This window comes from Bombus affinis, unplaced genomic scaffold, assembly GCF_024516045.1.
Source record: "Bombus affinis isolate iyBomAffi1 unplaced genomic scaffold, iyBomAffi1.2 ctg00000257.1, whole genome shotgun sequence".
NCBI lineage: Eukaryota > Metazoa > Arthropoda > Insecta > Hymenoptera > Apidae > Bombus > Bombus affinis.
In genome coordinates, this window is record NW_026108951.1 from 2,373 (window position 1) to 30,209 (window position 27,837).

The following is a 27,837-nucleotide window of genomic DNA, read 5'->3' on the forward strand; positions in this document are numbered from 1 at the left end:
GTCAGTACTCAGTACGATAAAGACTTCCGGCTCCTCGGGCTGTTGCGAATATTTCAATGACCCTATGTGACAAACCGTTGGTTTGTGACACACCTTTACGCGTTCCTCGCTCGCTGCGCTCGCTCGAAAACTATAGCCTAACCTAAAACCATTCCTCTTGCCTTCGTTATTCGATAAGGAGGCGACTTATTTCAAATTTGCTAACGTGTCGGATCGGTTGTGAGGTTGGACTAGATTTTTACGAGCGAGCGGTGCGAGCGAGCAACGCTTACAATTTCCAAGCTAAACATATGCGATACCTTACCTTTCATATATTTCCCGTTATTACCTAATTTTGTCTGCGATTTCGGACCACACGTTGCACTGTACTATGTGGAAATATTACTATTTATGTAAAACTATTGATAAACTGTAAAATTCTGTCAGTACGCAGTTCGATAAAGACTTCCGGCTCCTCGGGCTGGTGCGAATATTTCAATGTCCCTGTGTGCCAAACCGTTGGTTTGTGACACACATATATGCGTCCCTCGCTCGCTGCGCTCGCTCGAAAACTATAGCCTAACCTAAAACCAAGCCCTGTAGCGTTCGTTATTCGATAAGGAGGCGACTTCTCTCAAATTTGCTAACGTGTCGGATCGGTTGTGAGGTTGGACTAGATTTTTACGAGCGAGCGGAGCGAGCGAGCAACGATTACAATTTCCAAGCTATATATATTCCTTATATTGCCTTGTATATATTTCCTGTTATTGCCTAATTTTGTCAGCGATTTCGGACCACACGTTGCACTGTACTATGTGGAAATATTACTATTTATTTTAAACTATTGATAAACTGTAAACTTTTCTCAGTACGCAGTTCGATAAAGACTTCCGGCTCCTCGGGCTGTTGCGAATATTTCAATGACCCTATGTGCCAAACCGTTGGTTTGTGACACACCTTTACGCGTCCCTCGCTCGCTGCGCTCGCACGAAAACTATAGTCTAACCTAAAACCACCCCTCTTGCGTTCGTTATTCGATAGGGAGGCGACTTCTTTCAAATTTGCTGACGTGTCGGATCGGTTGTGAGGTTGGACTAGATTTTTGCGAGCGAGCGGAGCGAGCGAGCAACGATTACAATTTCCACGCTATACATATACCTTATATTGCCTTGCATATATTTCCTGTTATTACCTAATTTTGTCTGCGATTTCGGACCTCACGTTGCACTGTACTATGTGGAGATATTACTATTTATGTAAAACTATTGATAAACTGTAAACTTTTGTCAGTACGCAGTTCGATAAAGACTTCCGGCTCCTCGGGCTGTTGCGAATATTTCAATGTCCCTATGTGCCAAACCGTTGGTTTGTGACACACCTTTACGCGTTCCGCGCTCGCTGCGCTCGCTCGAAAACTATAGCCTAACCTAATAACAAGCCCTCTTGCGTTCGTTGTTCGATAGGGAGGCGACTTATTTCAAATTTGCTAACGTGTCGGATCGGTTGTGAGGTTGGACTAGATTTTTACGAGCGAGCGGAGCGAGCGAGAAAGGATTACAATTTCCACGCTATACATATACCTTATATTGCCTTGCATGTATTTCCTGTTATTGCCTAATTTTGCAGCGATTTCGTACCTCACGTTGCACTGTTCTATGTGGAAATATTACTATTTATGTAAAACTATTGATAAACAGTAAACTTTTGTCAGTACGCAGTTCGATAAAGACTTCCGGCTCCTCCGGCTGTTGCGAATATTTCAATGTCCCTATGTGCCAAACCGTTGGATTGTGAAACACCTTTACGCCTCCCTCGCTCGCTGCGCTCGCTCGAAAACTATAGCCTAAACTAAAACCAATCCCTCTTGCGTTCGTTATTCGATAAGGAGGCGTCCTATTTCAAATTTGCGATCGTGTCTGATCGGTTGTGAGGTTGGACTAGATTTTTACGTGCGAGCGGAGCGAGCGAGCAACGATTACAATTTCCACGCTATACATATACCTTATATTGTCTTGCATATATTTCCTGTTATTACCTAATTTTGTCTGCGATTTCGGACCTCACGTTGCACTGTACTATGTGGAGATATTACTATTTATGTAAAACTATTGATAAACTGTAAACATTTGTCAGTACAAAATTCGATAAAGACTTGCGGCTCCTCGGTCTGGTGCGAATATTTCAATGTCCCTATGTGCCAAACCGTTGGTTTGTGACACACCTTTACGCCGCCCTCGCTCGCTGCGCTCGCTCGAAAACTATAGCCTAAACTAAAACCAATCCCTCTTGCGTTCGTTATTCGATAAGGAGGCGTCTTATTTCAAATTTTCGATCGTGTCTGATCGGTTGTGAGGTTGGACTAGATATTTACGAGCGAGCGGAGCGAGCGAGCAACGATTACAATTTCCACGCTATACATATACCTTATATTGCCTTGCATATATTTCCTGTTATTACCTAATTTTGTCTGCGATTTCGGACATTACGTTGCACTGTACTATGTGGAAATATTACTATTAATGTAAAACTATTGATAAACTGTAAACTTTTGTCAGTACGCAGTTCGATAAAGACTTCCGGCTCCTCGGGCTGTTGCGAATATTTTAATGTCCCTATGTGCCAAACCGTTGGTTTGTGACACACCATTACGCCTCCCTCGCTCGCTGCGCTCGCTCGAAAACTATAGCCTAACCTAAAACCATTCCTCTTGCGTTCGTTATTCGATAAGGAGGCGACTTATTTTAAATTTTCGAACGTGTCGGATCGGATGTGAGGTTGGACTAGATATTTACGAGCGAGCGGAGCGAGCGAGCAACGATTACAATTTCCACGCTATACATATACCTTATATTGCCTTGCATATATTTCCTGTTATTACCTAATTTTTTCTGCGATTTCGGACATTACGTTGCACTGTACTATGTGGAAATATTACTATTAATGTAAAACTATTGATAAACTGTAAACTTTTGTCAGTACGCAGTTCGATAAAGACTTCCGGCTCCTCGGGCTGTTGCGAATATTTCTATGTCCCTGTGTGCCAAACCGTTGGTTTGTGACACACATATATGCGTCCCTCGCTCGCTGCGCTCGCTCGAAAACTATAGTCTAACCTAAAACCACCCCTCTTGCGTTCGTTATTCGATAGGGAGGCGACTTCTTTCAAATTTGCTAACGTGTCGGATCGGTTGTGAGGTTGGACTAGATTTTTATGAGCGAGCGGTACAAGCGAGCAACGATTACAATTTCCACGCTATACATATACCTTATATTGCCTTGCATGTATTTCCTGTTATTGCCTAATTTTGTCTGCGATTTCGGACCTCACGTTGCACTGTACTATGTGGAATTATTACTATTTATGTAAAACTATTGATAAACTGTAAACTTTTGTCAGTACGCAACTCGATAAAGATTTGCGGCTCCTCGGGCTGGTGCTAATATTTCAATGTCCCTGTGTGCCAAACCGTTGGTTTGTGACACACATATACTCGTCCCTCGCTCGCTGCGCTCGCTCGAAAACTATAGCCTAACCTAAAACCAAGCCCTCTAGCGTTCGTTATTCGATAAGGAGGCGACTTCTTTCAAATTTGCTAACGTGTCGGATCGGTTGTGAGGTTGGACTAGATTTTTACGAGCGAGCGGAGCGAGCGAGCAACGATTACAATTTCCAAGCTATATATATTCCTTATATTGCCTTGTATATATTTCCTGTTATAGCCTAATTTTGTCAGCGATTTCGGACCACACGTTGCACTGTACTATGTGGAAATATTACTATTTATTTTAAACTATTGATAAACTGTAAACTTTTGTCAGTACGCAACTCGATAAAGTCTTGCGGCTCCTCGGTCTGGTGCGAATATTTCAATGTCCCTATGAGCCAAACCGTTGGTTTGTGACACACCTTTACGCGTCCCGCGCTCGCTGCGCTTACTCGAAAACTATAGCCTATCCTAAAACCAAGCCCTCTTGCGTTCGTTATTCGATAAGGAGGCGACTTCTTTCAAATTTGCTAACGTGTCGGATCGGTTGTGAGGTTGGACTAGATTTTTACGAGCGAGCGGAGCGAGCGAGCAACGATTACAATTTCCAAGCTATACATATGCGATATATTACCTTGCATATATCTCCCGTTATTACCTAATTTTGTCTGCGATTTCGGACCTCACGTTGCACTGTACTATGTGGAAATATTACTATTTATGTAAAACTATTGATAAACTGTAAACTTTTGTCAGTACGCAGTTCGATAAAGAATTCCGGCTCCTCGGGCTGTTGCGAATATTTCAATGTCCCTATGTGCCAAACCGTTGGTTTGTGACACACCTTCACGCGTCCCTCGCACGCTGCGCTCGCTCGAAAACTATAGCCTAACCTAATACCAAGCCCTCTTGCGTTCGTTATTCGATAAGGAGGCGACATATTTCAAATTTGCTAACGTGTCGGATCGGTTGTGAGGTTGGACTAGATTTTTACGAGCGAGCGGAGCGAGCGAGCAACGATTACAATTTCCAAGCTATATATATTCCTTATATTGCCTTGTATATATTTCCTGTTATTGCCTAATTTTGTCAGCGATTTCGGACCACACGTTGCACTGTACTATGTGGAAATATTACTATTTATGTAAAACTATTGATAAACTGTAAAATTTTGTCAGTACGCAGTTCGATAAAGACTTCCGGCTCCTCGGGCTGGTGCGAATATTTCAATGTCCCTGTGTGCCAAACCGTTGGTTTGTGACACACATATATGCGTCCCTCGCTCGCTGCGCTCGCTCGAAAACTATAGCCTAACCTAAAACCAAGCCCTGTAGCGTTCGTTATTCGATAAGGAGGCGACTTCTTTCAAATTTGCTAACGTGTCGGATCGGTTGTGAGGTTGGACTAGATTTTTATGAGCGAGCGGTACGAGCGAGCAACGATTACTATTTCCACGCTATACATATACCTTATATTGCCTTGCATGTATTTCCTGTTATTGCCTAATTTTGTCAGCGATTTCGGACCACACGTTGCACTGTACTATGTGGAAATATTACTACTTATTTTAAACTATTGATAAACTGTAATCTTTTGTCAGTACGCAGTTCGATAAAGACTTCCGGCTCCTCGGGCTGGTGCTAATATTTCAATGTCCCTATGTGCCAATCCGTTGGATTGTGACACACCTTTACGCGACCCTCGCTCGCTGCGCTCGCTCGAAAACTATAGCCTAACCTAAAACCATTCCTCTTGCGTTCGTTATTCGATAAGGAGGCGACTTATTTCAAATTTGCTAACGTGTCGGATCGGTTGTGAGGTTGGACTAGATTTTTACGAGCGAGCGGTGCGAGCGAGCAACGCTTACAATTTCCAAGCTAAACATATGCGATACCTTACCTTGCATATATTTCCTGTTATTACCTAATTTTGTCTGCGATTTCGGACCTCACGTTGCACTGTACTATGTGGAATTATTACTATTTATGTAAAACTATTGATAAACTGTAAACTTTTGTCAGTACGCAACTCGATAAAGTCTTGCGGCTCCTCGGTCTGGTGCGAATATTTCAATGTCCCTATGAGCCAAACCGTTGGTTTGTGACACACCTTTACGCGTCCCGCGCTCGCTGCGCTTACTCGAAAACTATAGCCTATCCTAAAACCAAGCCCTCTTGCGTTCGTTATTCGATAAGGAGGCGACTTCTTTCAAATTTGCTAACGTGTCGGATCGGTTGTGAGGTTGGACTAGATTTTTACGAGCGAGCGGAGCGAGCGAGCAACGATTACAATTTCCAAGCTATACATATGCGATATATTACCTTGCATATATTTCCCGTTATTACCTAATTTTGTCTGCGATTTCGGACCTCACGTTGCACTGTACTATGTGGAAATATTACTATTTATGTAAAACTATCGATAAACTGTAAACTTTTGTCAGTACGCAGTTCGATAAAGAATTCCGGCTCCTCGGGCTGTTGCGAATATTTCAATGTCCCTATGTGCCAAACCGTTGGTTTGTGACACACCTTTACGCGTTCCGCGCTCGCTGCGCTCGCTCGAAAACTATAGCCTAACCTAATAACAAGCCCTCTTGCGTTCGCTGTTCGATAGGGAGGCGACTTATTTCAAATTTGCTAACGTGTCGGATCGGTTGTGAGGTTGGACTAGATTTTTACGAGAGAGCGGTACGAGCGAACAGCGATTACAATTTCCACTCTATACATATACCTTATATTGCCTTGCATGTATTTCCTGTTATTGCCTAATTTTGTCAGCGATTTCGGACCTCACGTTGCACTGTACTATGTGGAAATATTACTATTTATGTAAAACTATTGATAAACTGTAAACTTTTGTCAGTGCGCAGTTCGATAAAGACTTCCGGCTCCTCGGGCTGGTGCGAATATTTCAATGTCCCTGTGTGCCAAACCGTTGGTTTGTGACACACATTTACGCGTCCCTCGCTCACTGCGCTCACTCGAAAACGATAGCCTAACCTAAAACCATCACTCTTATGTTCGTTATTCGATAAGTAGGCGACCTATTTCGAATTTGCTCACGTGTCGGATCGGTTGTGTGGTTGGACTAGGTTTTTACGAGCGAGCGAGCAACGATTACAATTTCCACGCTATACATATACCTTATATTGCCTTGCATATATTTCCTGTTATTACCTAATTTAGTCTGCGAATTCGGACCTCACGTTGCACTGTACTATGTGGAAATATTACCATTTATGTAAAACTATTGATAAACTGTAAACTGTTGTCAGTACTCAGTACGATAAAGACTTCCGGCTCCTCGGGCTGTTGCGAATATTTCAATGACCCTATGTGACAAACCGTTGGTTTGTGACACACCTTTACGCGTTCCTCGCCCGCTGCGCTCGCTCGAAAACTATAGCCTAACCTAAAACCATTCCTCTTGCCTTCGTTATTCGATAAGGAGGCGACTTATTTCAAATTTGCTAACGTGTCGGATCGGTTGTGAGGTTGGACTAGATTTTTACGAGCGAGCGGTGCGAGCGAGCAACGCTTACAATTTCCAAGCTAAACATATGCGATACCTTACCTTTCATATATTTCCCGTTATTACCTAATTTTGTCTGCGATTTCGGACCACACGTTGCACTGTACTATGTGGAAATATTACTATTTATGTAAAACTATTGATAAACTGTAAAATTCTGTCAGTACGCAGTTCGATAAAGACTTCCGGCTCCTCGGGCTGGTGCGAATATTTCAATGTCCCTGTGTGCCAAACCGTTGGTTTGTGACACACATATATGCGTCCCTCGCTCGCTGCGCTCGCTCGAAAACTATAGCCTAACCTAAAACCAAGCCCTGTAGCGTTCGTTATTCGATAAGGAGGCGACTTCTCTCAAATTTGCTAACGTGTCGGATCGGTTGTGAGGTTGGACTAGATTTTTACGAGCGAGCGGAGCGAGCGAGCAACGATTACAATTTCCAAGCTATATATATTCCTTATATTGCCTTGTATATATTTCCTGTTATTGCCTAATTTTGTCAGCGATTTCGGACCACACGTTGCACTGTACTATGTGGAAATATTACTATTTATTTTAAACTATTGATAAACTGTAAACTTTTCTCAGTACGCAGTTCGATAAAGACTTCCGGCTCCTCGGGCTGTTGCGAATATTTCAATGACCCTATGTGCCAAACCGTTGGTTTGTGACACACCTTTACGCGTCCCTCGCTCGCTGCGCTCGCACGAAAACTATAGTCTAACCTAAAACCACCCCTCTTGCGTTCGTTATTCGATAGGGAGGCGACTTCTTTCAAATTTGCTGACGTGTCGGATCGGTTGTGAGGTTGGACTAGATTTTTGCGAGCGAGCGGAGCGAGCGAGCAACGATTACAATTTCCACGCTATACATATACCTTATATTGCCTTGCATATATTTCCTGTTATTACCTAATTTTGTCTGCGATTTCGGACCTCACGTTGCACTGTACTATGTGGAGATATTACTATTTATGTAAAACTATTGATAAACTGTAAACTTTTGTCAGTACGCAGTTCGATAAAGACTTCCGGCTCCTCGGGCTGTTGCGAATATTTCAATGTCCCTATGTGCCAAACCGTTGGTTTGTGACACACCTTTACGCGTTCCGCGCTCGCTGCGCTCGCTCGAAAACTATAGCCTAACCTAATAACAAGCCCTCTTGCGTTCGTTGTTCGATAGGGAGGCGACTTATTTCAAATTTGCTAACGTGTCGGATCGGTTGTGAGGTTGGACTAGATTTTTACGAGCGAGCGGAGCGAGCGAGAAAGGATTACAATTTCCACGCTATACATATACCTTATATTGCCTTGCATGTATTTCCTGTTATTGCCTAATTTTGCAGCGATTTCGTACCTCACGTTGCACTGTTCTATGTGGAAATATTACTATTTATGTAAAACTATTGATAAACAGTAAACTTTTGTCAGTACGCAGTTCGATAAAGACTTCCGGCTCCTCCGGCTGTTGCGAATATTTCAATGTCCCTATGTGCCAAACCGTTGGATTGTGAAACACCTTTACGCCTCCCTCGCTCGCTGCGCTCGCTCGAAAACTATAGCCTAAACTAAAACCAATCCCTCTTGCGTTCGTTATTCGATAAGGAGGCGTCCTATTTCAAATTTGCGATCGTGTCTGATCGGTTGTGAGGTTGGACTAGATTTTTACGTGCGAGCGGAGCGAGCGAGCAACGATTACAATTTCCACGCTATACATATACCTTATATTGTCTTGCATATATTTCCTGTTATTACCTAATTTTGTCTGCGATTTCGGACCTCACGTTGCACTGTACTATGTGGAGATATTACTATTTATGTAAAACTATTGATAAACTGTAAACATTTGTCAGTACAAAATTCGATAAAGACTTGCGGCTCCTCGGTCTGGTGCGAATATTTCAATGTCCCTATGTGCCAAACCGTTGGTTTGTGACACACCTTTACGCCGCCCTCGCTCGCTGCGCTCGCTCGAAAACTATAGCCTAAACTAAAACCAATCCCTCTTGCGTTCGTTATTCGATAAGGAGGCGTCTTATTTCAAATTTTCGATCGTGTCTGATCGGTTGTGAGGTTGGACTAGATATTTACGAGCGAGCGGAGCGAGCGAGCAACGATTACAATTTCCACGCTATACATATACCTTATATTGCCTTGCATATATTTCCTGTTATTACCTAATTTTGTCTGCGATTTCGGACATTACGTTGCACTGTACTATGTGGAAATATTACTATTAATGTAAAACTATTGATAAACTGTAAACTTTTGTCAGTACGCAGTTCGATAAAGACTTCCGGCTCCTCGGGCTGTTGCGAATATTTTAATGTCCCTATGTGCCAAACCGTTGGTTTGTGACACACCATTACGCCTCCCTCGCTCGCTGCGCTCGCTCGAAAACTATAGCCTAACCTAAAACCATTCCTCTTGCGTTCGTTATTCGATAAGGAGGCGACTTATTTTAAATTTTCGAACGTGTCGGATCGGATGTGAGGTTGGACTAGATTTTTGCGAGCGAGCGGAGCGAGCGAGCAACGATTACAATTTCCACGCTATACATATACCTTATATTGCCTTGCATATATTTCCTGTTATTACCTAATTTTGTCTGCGATTTCGGACCTCACGTTGCACTGTACTATGTGGAGATATTACTATTTATGTAAAACTATTGATAAACTGTAAACTTTTGTCAGTACGCAATTCGATAAAGACTTGCGGCTCCTCGGTCTGGTGCGAATATTTCAATGTCCCTATGTGCCAAACCGTTGGTTTGTGACACACCTTTACGCGTTCCGCGCTCGCTGCGCTCGCTCGAAAACTATAGCCTAAACTAAAACCAATCCCTCTTGCGTTCGTTATTCGATAAGGAGGCGTCCTATTTCAAATTTGCGATCGTGTCTGATCGGCTGTGAGGTTGGACTAGATTTTTACGAGCGAGCGGAGCGAGCGAGCAACGATTACAATTTCCACGCTATACATATACCTTATATTGCCTTGCATATATTTCCTGTTATTACCTAATTTTGTCTGCGATTTCGGACATTACGTTGCACTGTACTATGTGGAAATATTACTATTAATGTAAAACTATTGATAAACTGTAAACTTTTGTCAGTACGCAGTTCGATAAAGACTTCCGGCTCCTCGGGCTGTTGCGAATATTTCAATGTCCCTATGTGCCAAACCGTTGGTTTGTGACACACCTTTACGCCTCCCTCGCTCGCTGCGCTCGCTCGAAAACTATAGCCTAACCTAAAACCATTCCTCTTGCGTTCGTTATTCGATAAGGAGGCGACTTATTTTAAATTTTCGAACGTGTCTGATCGGTTGTGAGGTTGGACTAGATATTTACGAGCGAGCGGGGCGAGCGAGCAACGATTACAATTTCCACGCTATACATATACCTTATATTGCCTTGCATATATTTCCTGTTATTACCTAATTTTTTCTGCGATTTCGGACATTACGTTGCACTGTACTATGTGGAAATATTACTATTAATGTAAAACTATTGATAAACTGTAAACTTTTGTCAGTACGCAGTTCGATAAAGACTTCCGGCTCCTCGGGCTGTTGCGAATATTTCAATGTCCCTATGTGCCAAACCGTTGGTTTGTGACACACCTTTACGCCTCCCTCGCTCGCTGCGCTCGCTCGAAAACTATAGCCTAACCTAAAACCATTCCTCTTGCGTTCGTTATTCGATAAGGAGGCGACTTATTTTAAATTTTCGAACGTGTCTGATCGGTTGTGAGGTTGGACTAGATTTTTGCGAGCAAGCGGAGCGAGCGAGCAACGATTACAATTTCCACGCTATACATATACCTTATATTGCCTTGCATATATTTCCCGTTATTACCTAATTTTGTCTGCGATTTCGGACCTCACGTTGCACTGTACTATGTGGAAATATTACTATTTATGTAAAACTATTGATAAACTGTAAACTTTTGTCAGTACGCAATTCGATAAACACTTCCGGCTCCTCGGGCTGTTGCGAATATTTCAATGTCCCTATGTGCCAAACCGTTGGTTTGTGACACACCTTCACGCGTTCCGCGCTCGCTGCGCTCGCTCGAAAACTATAGCCTAACCTAATAACAAGCCCTCTTGCGTTCGTTGTTCGATAGGGAGGCGACTTATTTCAAATTTGCTAACGTGTCGGATCGGTTGTGAGGTTAGACTAGATTTTTACGAGCGAGCGGAGCGAGCGAGAAAGGATTACAATTTCCACGCTATACATATACCTTATATTGCCTTGCATGTATTTCCTGTTATTGCCTAATTTTGTCAGCGATTTCGTACCTCACGTTGCACTGTTCTATGTGGAAATATTACTATTTATGTAAAACTATTGATAAACAGTAAACTTTTGTCAGTACGCAGTTCGATAAAGACTTCCGGCTCCTCGGGCTGTTGCGAATATTTCAATGTCCCTATGTGCCAAACCGTTGGTTTGTGACACACCTTTACGCCTCCCTCGCTCGCTGCGCTCGCTCGAAAACTATAGCCTAACCTAAAACCATTCCTCTTGCGTTCGTTATTCGATAAGGAGGCGACTTATTTTAAATTTTCGAACGTGTCGGATCGGATGTGAGGTTGGACTAGATTTTTGCGAGCGAGCGGAGCGAGCGAGCAACGATTACAATTTCCACGCTATACATATACCTTATATTGCCTTGCATATATTTCCCGTTATTACCTAATTTTGTCTGCGATTTCGGACCTCACGTTGCACTGTACTATGTGGAGATATTACTATTTATGTAAAACTATTGATAAACTGTAAACTTTTGTCAGTACGCAATTCGATAAAGACTTCCGGCTCCTCCGGCTGTTGCGAATATTTCAATGTCGATATGTGCCAAACCGTTGGATTGTGAAACACCTTTACGCCTCCCTCGCTCGCTGCGCTCGCTCGAAAACTATAGCCTAAACTAAAACCAATCCCTCTTGCGTTCGTTATTCGATAAGGAGGCGTCCTCTTTCAAATTTGCGATCGTGTCTGATCGGTTGTGAGGTTGGACTAGATTTTTACGAGCGAGCGGAGCGAGCGAGCAACGATTACAATTTCCACGCTATACATATACCTTATATTGTCTTGAATATATTTCCTGTTATTACCTAATTTTGTCTGCGATTTCGGACCTCACGTTGCACTGTACTATGTGGAGATATTACTATTTATGTAAAACTATTGATAAACTGTAAACTTTTGTCAGTACGCAATTCGATAAAGACTTGCGGCTCCTCGGTCTGGTGCGAATATTTCAATGTCCCTATGTGCCAAACCGTTGGTTTGTGACACACCTTTACGCCTCCCTCGCTCGCTGCGCTCGATCGAAAACTATAGCCTAAACTAAAACCAATCCCTCTTGCGTTCGTTATTCGATAAGGAGGCGTCTTATTTCAAATTTTCGATCGTGTCTGATCGGTTGTGAGGTTGGACTAGATATTTACGAGCGAGCGGAGCGAGCGAGCAACGATTACAATTTCCACGCTATACATATACCTTATATTGCCTTGCATATATTTCCTGTTATTACCTAATTTTGTCTGCGATTTCGGACATTACGTTGCACTGTACTATGTGGAAATATTACTATTAATGTAAAACTATTGATAAACTGTAAACTTTTGTCAGTACGCAGTTCGATAAAGACTTCCGGCTCCTCGGGCTGTTGCGAATATTTCAATGTCCCTATGTGCCAAACCGTTGGTTTGTGACACACCTATACGCCTCCCTCGCTCGCTGCGCTCGCTCGAAAACTATAGCCTAACCTAAAACCATTCCTCTTGCGTTCGTTATTCGATAAGGAGGCGACTTATTTTAAATTTTCGAACGTGTCGGATCGGATGTGAGGTTGGACTAGATTTTTACGAGCGAGCGGAGCGAGCGAGAAAGGATTACAATTTCCACGCTATACATATACCATATATTGCCTTGCATGTATTTCCTGTTATTGCCTAATTTTGTCAGCGATTTCGTACCTCACGTTGCACTGTTCTATGTGGAAATATTACTATTTATGTAAAACTATTGATAAACAGTAAACTTTTGTCAGTACGCAGTTCGATAAAGACTTCCGGCTCCTCCGGCTGTTGCGAATATTTCAATGTCCCTATGTGCCAAACCGTTGGATTGAGAAACACCTTTACGCCTCCCTCGCTCAATGCGCTCGCTCGAAACTATAGCCTAAACTAAAACCAATCCCTCTTGCGTTCGTTCTTCGATAAGGAGGCGTCCTATTTCAAATTTGCGATCGTGTCTGATCGGTTGTGAGGTTGGACTAGATTTTACGAGCGAGCGGAGCGAGCGAGCAACGATTACAATTTCCACGCTATACATATACCTTATTTTGCCTTGCATGTATTTCCTGTTATTGCCTAATTTTGTCAGCGATTTCGTACCTCACGTTGCACTGTTCTATGTGGAAATATTACTATTTATGTAAAACTATTGATAAACAGTAAACTTTTGTCAGTACGCAGTTCGATAAAGACTTCCGGCTCCTCCGGCTGTTGCGAATATTTCAATGTCCCTATGTGCCAAACCGTTGGATTGTGAAACACCTTTACGCCTCCCTCGCTCGATGCGCTCGCTCGAAAACTATAGACTAAACTAAAACCAATCCCTCTTGCGTTCGTTATTCGATAAGGAGGCGTCTTATTTCAAATTTTCGATCGTGTCTGATCGGTTGTGAGGTTGGACTAGATATTTACGAGCGAGCGGAGCGAGCGAGCGGAGCGAGCGAGCAACGATTACAATTTCCACGCTATACATATACCTTATATTGCCTTGCATATATTTCCTGTTATTACCTAATTTTGTCTGCGATTTCGGACATTACGTTGCACTGTACTATGTGGAAATATTACTATTAATGTAAAACTATTGATAAACTGTAAACTTTTGTCAGTACGCAGTTCGATAAAGACTTCCGGCTCCTCGGGCTGTTGCGAATATTTCAATGTCCCTATGTGCCAAACCGTTGGTTTGTGACACACCTTTACGCCTCCCTCGCTCGCTGCGCTCGCTCGAAAACTATAGCCTAACCTAAAACCATTCCTCTTGCGTTCGTTATTCGATAAGGAGGCGACTTATTTTAAATTTTCGAACGTGTCTGATCGGTTGTGAGGTTGGACTAGATATTTACGAGCGAGCGGAGCGAGCGAGCAACGATTACAATTTCCACGCTATACATATACCTTATATTGCCTTGCATATATTTCCTGTTATTACCTAATTTTTTCTGCGATTTCGGACATTACGTTGCACTGTACTATGTGGAAATATTACTATTAATGTAAAACTATTGATAAACTGTAAACTTTTGTCAGTACGCAATTCCATAAAAACTTGCGACTCCTCCGGCTGTTGCGAATATTTCAATGTCCCTATGTGCCAAACCGTTGGATTGTGAAACACCTTTACGCCTCCCTCGCTCGATGCGCTCGCTCGAAAACTATAGACTAAACTAAAACCAATCCCTCTTGCGTTCGTTATTCGATAAGGAGGCGTCTTATTTCAAATTTTCCATCGTGTCTGATCGGTTGTGAGGTTGGACTAGATATTTACGAGCGAGCGGAGCGAGCGAGCGGAGCGAGCGAGCGGAGCGAGCGAGCAACGATTACAATTTCCACGCTATACATATACCTTATATTGCCTTGCATATATTTCCTGTTATTACCTAATTTTGTCTGCGATTTCGGACATTACGTTGCACTGTACTATGTGGAAATATTACTATTAATGTAAAACTATTGATAAACTGTAAACTTTTGTCAGTACGCAGTTCGATAAAGACTTCCGGCTCCTCGGGCTGTTGCGAATATTTCAATGTCCCTATGTGCCAAACCGTTGGTTTGTGACACACCTTTACGCCTCCCTCGCTCGCTGCGCTCGCTCGAAAACTATAGCCTAACCTAAAACCATTCCTCTTGCGTTCGTTATTCGATAAGGAGGCGACTTATTTTAAATTTTCGAACGTGTCTGATCGGTTGTGAGGTTGGACTAGATATTTACGAGCGAGCGGAGCGAGCGAGCAACGATTACAATTTCCACGCTATACATATACCTTATATTGCCTTGCATATATTTCCTGTTATTACCTAATTTTTTCTGCGATTTCGGACATTACGTTGCACTGTACTATGTGGAAATATTACTATTAATGTAAAACTATTGATAAACTGTAAACTTTTGTCAGTACGCAGTTCGATAAAGACTTCCGGCTCCTCGGGCTGTTGCGAATATTTCAATGTCCCTATGTGCCAAACCGTTGGTTTGTGAGACACCATTACGCGTTCCGCGCTCGATGCGCTCGCTCGAAAACTATAGCCTAAACTAAAACCAATCCCTCTTGCGTTCGTTATTCGATAAGGAGGGGTCTTATTTCAAATTTTCGATCGTGTCTGATCGGTTGTGAGGTTGGACTAGATTTTTACGAGCGAGCGGAGCGAGCGAGCAACGATTACAATTTCCACGCTTTACATATACCTTATATTGCCTTGCATGTATTTCCTGTTATTGCCTAATTTTGTCAGCGATTTCGTACCTCACGTTGCACTGTTCTATGTGGAAATATTACTATTTATGTAAAACTATTGATAAACAGTAAACTTTTGTCAGTACGCAGTTCGATAAAGACTTCCGGCTCCTCCGGCTGTTGCGAATATTTCAATGTCCCTATGTGCCAAACCGTTGGATTGTGAAACACCTTTACGCCTCCCTCGCTCGATGCGCTCGCTCGAAAACTATAGCCTAAACTAAAACCAATCCCTCTTGCGTTCGTTATTCGATAAGGAGGGGTCTTATTTCAAATTTTCGATCGTGTCTGATCGGTTGTGAGGTTGGACTAGATATTTACGAGCGAGCGGAGCGAGCGAGCAACGATTACAATTTCCACGCTATACATATACCTTATATTGTCTTGCATATATTTCCTGTTATTACCTAATTTTGTCTGCGATTTCGGACCTCACGTTGCACTGTACTATGTGGAAATATTACTATTAATGTAAAACTATTGATAAACTGTAAACTTTTGTCAGTACGCAGTTCGATAAAGACTTCCGGCTCCTCGGGCTGTTGCGAATATTTCAATGTCCCTATGTGCCAAACCGTTGGTTTGTGACACACCTTTACGCCTCCCTCGCTCGCTGCGCTCGCTCGAAAACTATAGCCTAACCTAAAACCATTCCTCTTGCGTTCGTTATTCGATAAGGAGGCGACTTATTTTAAATTTTCGAACGTGTCTGATCGGTTGTGAGGTTGGACTAGATATTTACGAGCGAGCGGAGCGAGCGAGCAACGATTACAATTTCCACGCTATACATATACCTTATATTGCCTTGCATATATTTCCTGTTATTACCTAATTTTTTCTGCGATTTCGGACATTACGTTGCACTGTACTATGTGGAAATATTACTATTAATGTAAAACTATTGATAAACTGTAAACTTTTGTCAGTACGCAGTTCGATAAAGACTTCCGGCTTCTCGGGCTGTTGCGAATATTTCAATGTCCCTATGTGCCAAACCGTTGGTTTGTGACACACCTTTACGCCTCCCTCGCTCGCTGCGCTCGCTCGAAAACTATAGCCTAACCTAAAACCATTCCTCTTGCGTTCGTTATTCGATAAGGAGGCGACTTATTTTAAATTTTCGAACGTGTCGGATCGGATGTGAGGTTGGACTAGATTTTTGCGAGCGAGCGGAGCGAGCGAGCTACGATTACAATTTCCACGCTATACATATACCTTATATTGCCTTGCATATATTTCCCGTTATTACCTAATTTTGTCTGCGATTTCGGACCTCACGTTGCACTGTACTATGTGGAAATATTACTATTTATGTAAAACTATTGATAAACTGTAAACTTTTGTCAGTACGCAATTCGATAAACACTTCCGGCTCCTCGGGCTGTTGCGAATATTTCAATGTCCCTATGTGCCAAACCGTTGGTTTGTGACACACCTTTACGCGTTCCGCGCTCGCTGCGCTCGCTCGAAAACTATAGCCTAACCTAATAACAAGCCCTCTTGCGTTCGTTGTTCGATAGGGAGGCGACTTATTTCAAATTTGCTAACGTGTCGGATCGGTTGTGAGGTTAGACTAGATTTTTACGAGCGAGCGGAGCGAGCGAGAAAGGATTACAATTTCCACGCTATACATATACCTTATATTGCCTTGCATGTATTTCCTGTTATTGCCTAATTTTGTCAGCGATTTCGTACCTCACGTTGCACTGTTCTATGTGGAAATATTACTATTTATGTAAAACTATTGATAAACAGTAAACTTTTGTCAGTACGCAGTTCGATAAAGACTTCCGGCTCCTCGGGCTGTTGCGAATATTTCAATGTCCCTATGTGCCAAACCGTTGAATTGTGAAACACCTTTACGCCTCCCTCGCTCGCTGCGCTCGCTCGAAAACTATAGCCTAAACTAAAACCAATCCATCTTGCGTTCGTTATTCGATAAGGAGGCGTCCTATTTCAAATTTGCGATCGTGTCTGATCGGTTGTGAGGTTGGACTAGATTTTTACGAGCGAGCGGAGCGAGCGAGCAACGATTACAATTTCCACGCTATACATATACCTTATATTGTCTTGCATATATTTCCTGTTATTACCTAATTTTCTCTGCGATTTCGGACCTCACGTTGCACTGTACTATGTGGAGATATTACTATTTATGTAAAACTATTGATATACTGTAAACTTTTGTCAGTACGCAATTCGATAAAGACTTGCGGCTCCTCGGGCTGGTGCGAATATTTCAATGTCCCTATGTGCCAAACCGTTGGTTTGTGACACACCTTTACGCCTCCCTCGCTCGCTGCGCTCGCTCGAAAACTATAGACTAAACTAAAACCAATCCCTCTTGCGTTCGTTATTCGATAAGGAGGCGTCTTATTTCAAATTTTCGATCGTGTCTGATCGGTTGTGAGGTTGGACTAGATATTTACGAGCGAGCGGAGCGAGCGAGCGGAGCGAGCGAGCAACGATTACAATTTCCACGCTATACATATACCTTATATTGCCTTGCATATATTTCCTGTTATTACCTAATTTTGTCTGCGATTTCGGACATTACGTTGCACTGTACTATGTGGAAATATTACTATTAATGTAAAACTATTGATAAACTGTAAACTTTTGTCAGTACGCAGTTCGATAAAGACTTCCGGCTCCTCGGGCTGTTGCGAATATTTCAATGTCCCTATGTGCCAAACCGTTGGTTTGTGACACACCTTTACGCCTCCCTCGCTCGCTGCGCTCGCTCGAAAACTATAGCCTAACCTAAAACCATTCCTCTTGCGTTCGTTATTCGATAAGGAGGCGACTTATTTTAAATTTTCGAACGTGTCTGATCGGTTGTGAGGTTGGACTAGATATTTACGAGCGAGCGGAGCGAGCGAGCAACGATTACAATTTCCACGCTATACATATACCTTATATTGCCTTGCATATATTTCCTGTTATTACCTAATTTTTTCTGCGATTTCGGACATTACGTTGCACTGTACTATGTGGAAATATTACTATTAATGTAAAACTATTGATAAACTGTAAACTTTTGTCAGTACGCAATTCCATAAAAACTTGCGACTCCTCCGGCTGTTGCGAATATTTCAATGTCCCTATGTGCCAAACCGTTGGATTGTGAAACACCTTTACGCCTCCCTCGCTCGATGCGCTCGCTCGAAAACTATAGACTAAACTAAAACCAATCCCTCTTGCGTTCGTTATTCGATAAGGAGGCGTCTTATTTCAAATTTTCGATCGTGTCTGATCGGTTGTGAGGTTGGACTAGATATTTACGAGCGAGCGGAGCGAGCGAGCGGAGCGAGCGAGCGGAGCGAGCGAGCAACGATTACAATTTCCACGCTATACATATACCTTATATTGCCTTGCATATATTTCCTGTTATTACCTAATTTTGTCTGCGATTTCGGACATTACGTTGCACTGTACTATGTGGAAATATTACTATTAATGTAAAACTATTGATAAACTGTAAACTTTTGTCAGTACGCAGTTCGATAAAGACTTCCGGCTCCTCGGGCTGTTGCGAATATTTCAATGTCCCTATGTGCCAAACCGTTGGTTTGTGACACACCTTTACGCCTCCCTCGCTCGCTGCGCTCGCTCGAAAACTATAGCCTAACCTAAAACCATTCCTCTTGCGTTCGTTATTCGATAAGGAGGCGACTTATTTTAAATTTTCGAACGTGTCTGATCGGTTGTGAGGTTGGACTAGATATTTACGAGCGAGCGGAGCGAGCGAGCAACGATTACAATTTCCACGCTATACATATACCTTATATTGCCTTGCATATATTTCCTGTTATTACCTAATTTTTTCTGCGATTTCGGACATTACGTTGCACTGTACTATGTGGAAATATTACTATTAATGTAAAACTATTGATAAACTGTAAACTTTTGTCAGTACGCAGTTCGATAAAGACTTCCGGCTCCTCGGGCTGTTGCGAATATTTCAATGTCCCTATGTGCCAAACCGTTGGTTTGTGACACACCTTTAGGCCTCCCTCGCTCGCTGCGCTCGCTCGAAAACTATAGCCTAACCTAAAACCATTCCTCTTGCGTTCGTTATTCGATAAGGAGGCGACTTATTTTAAATTTTCGAACGTGTCGGATCGGATGTGAGGTTGGACTAGATTTTTGCGAGCGAGCGGAGCGAGCGAGCAACGATTACAATTTCCACGCTATACATATACCTTATATTGTCTTGCATATATTTCCTGTTATTACCTAATTTTCTCTGCGATTTCGGACCTCACGTTGCACTGTACTATGTGGAGATATTACTATTTATGTAAAACTATTGATAAACTGTAAACTTTTGTCAGTACGCAATTCGATAAAGACTTGCGGCTCCTCGGTCTGGTGCGAATATTTCAATGTCCCTATGTGCCAAACCGTTGGTTTGTGACACACCTTTACGCCTCCCTCGCTCGCTGCGCTCGCTCGAAAACTATAGCCTAACCTAATAACAAGCCCTCTTGCGTTCGTTGTTCGATAGGGAGGCGACTTATTTCAAATTTGCTAACGTGTCGGATCGGTTGTGAGGTTAGACTAGATTTTTACGAGCGAGCGGAGCGAGCGAGAAAGGATTACAATTTCCACGCTATACATATACCTTATATTGCCTTGCATGTATTTCCTGTTATTGCCTAATTTTGTCAGCGATTTCGTACCTCACGTTGCACTGTTCTATGTGGAAATATTACTATTTATGTAAAACTATTGATAAACAGTAAACTTTTGTCAGTACGCAGTTCGATAAAGACTTCCGGCTCCTCCGGCTGTTGCGAATATTTCAATGTCCCTATGTGCCAAACCGTTGGATTGTGAAACACCTTTACGCCTCCCTCGCTCGCTGCGCTCGCTCGAAAACTATAGCCTAAACTAAAACCAATCCCTCTTGCGTTCGTTATTCGATAAGGAGGCGTCCTATTTCAAATTTGCGATCGTGTCTGATCGGTTGTGAGGTTGGACTAGATTTTTACGAGCGAGCGGAGCGAGCGAGCAACGATTACAATTTCCACGCTATACATATACCTTATATTGTCTTGCATATATTTCCTGTTATTACCTAATTTTGTCTGCGATTTCGGACCTCACGTTGCACTGTACTATGTGGAGATATTACTATTAATGTAAAACTATTGATAAACAGTAAACTTTTGTCAGTACGCAGTTCGATAAAGACTTCCGGCTCCTCGGGCTGTTGCGAATATTTCAATGTCCCTATGTGCCAAACCGTTGGTTTGTGACACACCTTTACGCCTCCCTCGCTCGCTGCGCTCGCTCGAAAACTATAGCCTAACCTAAAACCATTCCTCTTGCGTTCGTTATTCGATAAGGAGGCGACTTATTTTAAATTTTCGAACGTGTCTGATCGGTTGTGAGGTTGGACTAGATATTTACGAGCGAGCGGAGCGAGCGAGCAACGATTACAATTTCCACGCTATACATATACCTTATATTGCCTTGCATATATTTCCTGTTATTACCTAATTTTTTCTGCGATTTCGGACATTACGTTGCACTGTACTATGTGGAAATATTACTATTAATGTAAAACTATTGATAAACTGTAAACTTTTGTCAGTACGCAGTTCGATAAAGACTTCCGGCTTCTCGGGCTGTTGCGAATATTTCAATGTCCCTATGTGCCAAACCGTTGGTTTGTGACACACCTTTACGCCTCCCTCGCTCGCTGCGCTCGCTCGAAAACTATAGCCTAACCTAAAACCATTCCTCTTGCGTTCGTTATTCGATAAGGAGGCGACTTATTTTAAATTTTCGAACGTGTCGGATCGGATGTGAGGTTGGACTAGATTTTTGCGAGCGAGCGGAGCGAGCGAGCAACGATTACAATTTCCACGCTATACATATACCTTATATTGCCTTGCATATATTTCCCGTTATTACCTAATTTTGTCTGCGATTTCGGACCTCACGTTGCACTGTACTATGTGGAAATATTACTATTTATGTAAAACTATTGATAAACTGTAAACTTTTGTCAGTACGCAGTTCGATAAAGACTTCCGGCTCCTCGGGCTGTTGCGAATATTTCAATGTCCCTATGTGCCAAACCGTTGGTTTGTGACACACCTTTAGGCCTCCCTCGCTCGCTGCGCTCGCTCGAAAACTATAGCCTAACCTAAAACCATTCCTCTTGCGTTCGTTATTCGATAAGGAGGCGACTTATTTTAAATTTTCGAACGTGTCGGATCGGATGTGAGGTTGGACTAGATTTTTGCGAGCGAGCGGAGCGAGCGAGCAACGATTACAATTTCCACGCTATACATATACCTTATATTGTCTTGCATATATTTCCTGTTATTACCTAATTTTCTCTGCGATTTCGGACCTCACGTTGCACTGTACTATGTGGAGATATTACTATTTATGTAAAACTATTGATAAACTGTAAACTTTTGTCAGTACGCAATTCGATAAAGACTTGCGGCTCCTCGGTCTGGTGCGAATATTTCAATGTCCCTATGTGCCAAACCGTTGGTTTGTGACACACCTTTACGCCTCCCTCGCTCGCTGCGCTCGCTCGAAAACTATAGCCTAACCTAATAACAAGCCCTCTTGCGTTCGTTGTTCGATAGGGAGGCGACTTATTTCAAATTTGCTAACGTGTCGGATCGGTTGTGAGGTTAGACTAGATTTTTACGAGCGAGCGGAGCGAGCGAGAAAGGATTACAATTTCCACGCTATACATATACCTTATATTGCCTTGCATGTATTTCCTGTTATTGCCTAATTTTGTCAGCGATTTCGTACCTCACGTTGCACTGTTCTATGTGGAAATATTACTATTTATGTAAAACTATTGATAAACAGTAAACTTTTGTCAGTACGCAGTTCGATAAAGACTTCCGGCTCCTCCGGCTGTTGCGAATATTTCAATGTCCCTATGTGCCAAACCGTTGGATTGTGAAACACCTTTACGCCTCCCTCGCTCGCTGCGCTCGCTCGAAAACTATAGCCCAAACTAAAACCAATCCCTCTTGCGTTCGTTATTCGATAAGGAGGCGTCCTATTTCAAATTTGCGATCGTGTCTGATCGGTTGTGAGGTTGGACTAGATTTTTACGAGCGAGCGGAGCGAGCGAGCAACGATTACAATTTCCACGCTATACATATACCTTATATTGTCTTGCATATATTTCCTGTTATTACCTAATTTTGTCTGCGATTTCGGACCTCACGTTGCACTGTACTATGTGGAGATATTACTATTAATGTAAAACTATTGATAAACAGTAAACTTTTGTCAGTACGCAGTTCGATAAAGACTTCCGGCTCCTCGGGCTGTTGCGAATATTTCAATGTCCCTATGTGCCAAACCGTTGGTTTGTGACACACCTTTACGCCTCCCTCGCTCGCTGCGCTCGCTCGAAAACTATAGCCTAACCTAAAACCATTCCTCTTGCGTTCGTTATTCGATAAGGAGGCGACTTATTTTAAATTTTCGAACGTGTCTGATCGGTTGTGAGGTTGGACTAGATATTTACGAGCGAGCGGAGCGAGCGAGCAACGATTACAATTTCCACGCTATACATATACCTTATATTGCCTTGCATATATTTCCTGTTATTACCTAATTTTTTCTGCGATTTCGGACATTACGTTGCACTGTACTATGTGGAAATATTACTATTAATGTAAAACTATTGATAAACTGTAAACTTTTGTCAGTACGCAGTTCGATAAAGACTTCCGGCTTCTCGGGCTGTTGCGAATATTTCAATGTCCCTATGTGCCAAACCGTTGGTTTGTGACACACCTTTACGCCTCCCTCGCTCGCTGCGCTCGCTCGAAAACTATAGCCTAACCTAAAACCATTCCTCTTGCGTTCGTTATTCGATAAGGAGGCGACTTATTTTAAATTTTCGAACGTGTCGGATCGGATGTGAGGTTGGACTAGATTTTTGCGAGCGAGCGGAGCGAGCGAGCAACGATTACAATTTCCACGCTATACATATACCTTATATTGCCTTGCATATATTTCCCGTTATTACCTAATTTTGTCTGCGATTTCGGACCTCACGTTGCACTGTACTATGTGGAAATATTACTATTTATGTAAAACTATTGATAAACTGTAAACTTTTGTCAGTACGCAGTTCGATAAAGACTTCCGGCTCCTCGGGCTGTTGCGAATATTTCAATGTCCCTATGTGCCAAACCGTTGGTTTGTGACACACCTTTAGGCCTCCCTCGCTCGCTGCGCTCGCTCGAAAACTATAGCCTAACCTAAAACCATTCCTCTTGCGTTCGTTATTCGATAAGGAGGCGACTTATTTTAAATTTTCGAACGTGTCGGATCGGATGTGAGGTTGGACTAGATTTTTGCGAGCGAGCGGAGCGAGCGAGCAACGATTACAATTTCCACGCTATACATATACCTTATATTGTCTTGCATATATTTCCTGTTATTACCTAATTTTCTCTGCGATTTCGGACCTCACGTTGCACTGTACTATGTGGAGATATTACTATTTATGTAAAACTATTGATAAACTGTAAACTTTTGTCAGTACGCAATTCGATAAAGACTTGCGGCTCCTCGGTCTGGTGCGAATATTTCAATGTCCCTATGTGCCAAACCGTTGGTTTGTGACACACCTTTACGCCTCCCTCGCTCGCTGCGCTCGCTCGAAAACTATAGCCTAACCTAATAACAAGCCCTCTTGCGTTCGTTGTTCGATAGGGAGGCGACTTATTTCAAATTTGCTAACGTGTCGGATCGGTTGTGAGGTTAGACTAGATTTTTACGAGCGAGCGGAGCGAGCGAGAAAGGATTACAATTTCCACGCTATACATATACCTTATATTGCCTTGCATGTATTTCCTGTTATTGCCTAATTTTGTCAGCGATTTCGTACCTCACGTTGCACTGTTCTATGTGGAAATATTACTATTTATGTAAAACTATTGATAAACAGTAAACTTTTGTCAGTACGCAGTTCGATAAAGACTTCCGGCTCCTCCGGCTGTTGCGAATATTTCAATGTCCCTATGTGCCAAACCGTTGGATTGTGAAACACCTTTACGCCTCCCTCGCTCGCTGCGCTCGCTCGAAAACTATAGCCTAAACTAAAACCAATCCCTCTTGCGTTCGTTATTCGATAAGGAGGCGTCCTATTTCAAATTTGCGATCGTGTCTGATCGGTTGTGAGGTTGGACTAGATTTTTACGAGCGAGCGGAGCGAGCGAGCAACGATTACAATTTCCACGCTATACATATACCTTATATTGTCTTGCATATATTTCCTGTTATTACCTAATTTTGTCTGCGATTTCGGACCTCACGTTGCACTGTACTATGTGGAGATATTACTATTAATGTAAAACTATTGATAAACAGTAAACTTTTGTCAGTACGCAGTTCGATAAAGACTTCCGGCTCCTCGGGCTGTTGCGAATATTTCAATGTCCCTATGTGCCAAACCGTTGGTTTGTGACACACCTTTACGCCTCCCTCGCTCGCTGCGCTCGCTCGAAAACTATAGCCTAACCTAAAACCATTCCTCTTGCGTTCGTTATTCGATAAGGAGGCGACTTATTTTAAATTTTCGAACGTGTCTGATCGGTTGTGAGGTTGGACTAGATATTTACGAGCGAGCGGAGCGAGCGAGCAACGATTACAATTTCCACGCTATACATATACCTTATATTGCCTTGCATATATTTCCTGTTATTACCTAATTTTTTCTGCGATTTCGGACATTACGTTGCACTGTACTATGTGGAAATATTACTATTAATGTAAAACTATTGATAAACTGTAAACTTTTGTCAGTACGCAGTTCGATAAAGACTTCCGGCTTCTCGGGCTGTTGCGAATATTTCAATGTCCCTATGTGCCAAACCGTTGGTTTGTGACACACCTTTACGCCTCCCTCGCTCGCTGCGCTCGCTCGAAAACTATAGCCTAACCTAAAACCATTCCTCTTGCGTTCGTTATTCGATAAGGAGGCGACTTATTTTAAATTTTCGAACGTGTCGGATCGGATGTGAGGTTGGACTAGATTTTTGCGAGCGAGCGGAGCGAGCGAGCAACGATTACAATTTCCACGCTATACATATACCTTATATTGCCTTGCATATATTTCCCGTTATTACCTAATTTTGTCTGCGATTTCGGACCTCACGTTGCACTGTACTATGTGGAAATATTACTATTTATGTAAAACTATTGATAAACTGTAAACTTTTGTCAGTACGCAGTTCGATAAAGACTTCCGGCTCCTCGGGCTGTTGCGAATATTTCAATGTCCCTATGTGCCAAACCGTTGGTTTGTGACACACCTTTAGGCCTCCCTCGCTCGCTGCGCTCGCTCGAAAACTATAGCCTAACCTAAAACCATTCCTCTTGCGTTCGTTATTCGATAAGGAGGCGACTTATTTTAAATTTTCGAACGTGTCGGATCGGATGTGAGGTTGGACTAGATTTTTGCGAGCGAGCGGAGCGAGCGAGCAACGATTACAATTTCCACGCTATACATATACCTTATATTGCCTTGCATATATTTCCTGTTATTACCTAATTTTGTCTGCGATTTCGGACCTCACATTGCACTGTACTATGTGGAGATATTACTATTTATGTAAAACTATTGATAAACTGTAAACTTTTGTCAGTACGCAATTCGATAAAGACTTGCGGCTCCTCGGTCTGGTGCGAATATTTCAATGTCCCTATGTGCCAAACCGTTGGTTTGTGAGACACCTTTACGCGTTCCGCGCTCGCTGCGCTCGCTCGAAAACTATAGCCTAACCTAATAACAAGCCCTCTTGCGTTCGTTGTTCGATAGGGAGGCGACTTATTTCAAATTTGCTAACGAGTCGGATCGGTTGTGAGGTTGGACTAGATTTTTACGAGCGAGCGGAGCGAGCGAGAAAGGATTACAATTTCCACGCTATACATATACCTTATATTGCCTTGCATGTATTTCCTGTTATTGCCTAATTTTGTCAGCGATTTCGTACCTCACGTTGCACTGTTCTATGTGGAAATATTACTATTTATGTAAAACTATTGATAAACAGTAAACTTTTGTCAGTACGCAGTTCGATAAAGACTTCCGGCTCCTCGGGCTGTTGCGAATATTTCAATGTCCCTATGTGCCAAACCGTTGGTTTGTGACAAACCATTACGCCTCCCTCGCTCGCTGCGCTCGCTCGAAAACTATAGCCTAACATAAAACCAATCCCTCTTGCGTTCGTTATTCGATAAGGAGGCGACTTATTTCGAATTTGCTCACGTGTCGGATCGGTTATGAGGTTGGACTAGATTTTTACGAGCGCGCGGTACGAGCGAGCAACGATTACAATTTCCACGCTATACATATACCTTATATTGCCTTGCATGTATTTCCTGTTATTGCCCAATTTTGTCAGCGATTTCGGACCTCACGTTGCACTGTACTATGTGGAAATATTACTATTTATGTAAAACTATTGATAAACTGTAAAATTTTGTCAGTATGCAGTTCGATAAAGACTTCCGGCTCCTCGGGCTGGTGCGAATATTTCAATGTCCCTGTGTGCCAAACCGTTGGTTTGTTACACACATATATGCGTCCCTCGCTCGCTGCGCTCGCTCGAAAACTATAGCCTAACCTAATAACAAGCCCTGTAGCGTTCGTTATTCGATAAGGAGGCGACTTCTCTCAAATTTGCTAACGTGTCGGATCGGTTGTGAGGTTGGACTAGATTTTTACGAGCGAGCGGTGCGAGCGAGCAACGCTTACAATTTCCAAGCTATATATATTCCTTATATTGCCTTGTATATATTTCCTGTTATTGCCTAATTTTGTCAGCGATTTCGGACCACACGTTGCACTGTACTATGTGGAAATATTACTATTTATTTTAAACTATTGATAAACTGTAAACTTTTCTCAGTACGCAGTTCGATAAAGACTTCCGGCTCCTCGGGCTGTTGCGAATATTTCAATGACCCTATGTGCCAAACCGTTGGTTTGTGACACACCTTTACGCGTCCCTCGCTCGCTGCGCTCGCTCGAAAACTATAGCCTATCCTAAAACCAAGCCCTCTTGCGTTCGTTATTCGATAAGGAGGCGACTTCTTTCAAATTTGCTAACGTGTCGGATCGGTTGTGAGGTTGGACTAGATTTTTACGAGCGAGCGGAGCGAGCGAGCAACGATTACAATTTCCAAGCTATACATATGCGATATATTACCTTGCATATATTTCCCGTTATTACCTAATTTTGTCTGCGATTTCGGACCTCACGTTGCACTGTACT

At 42.6% G+C, this 27,837-nt stretch overlaps 1 long non-coding RNA gene across 4 annotated transcripts in view; it reads right to left on the reverse strand.

Moving 5' to 3' along the window:
* Positions 1-16,654: 16,654 nt before the first annotated feature.
* The window catches only part of LOC126927830 (uncharacterized), an 82,864-nt gene continuing 71,681 nt past the window's right edge, over positions 16,655-27,837 (reverse strand). For all 4 annotated transcript variants that reach the window (XR_007715956.1, XR_007715958.1, XR_007715957.1 and 1 more), the window contains exon 3: positions 16,655-16,762. This is a non-coding gene — a long non-coding RNA (uncharacterized LOC126927830). The remainder of the gene's footprint in view (positions 16,763-27,837) is intronic.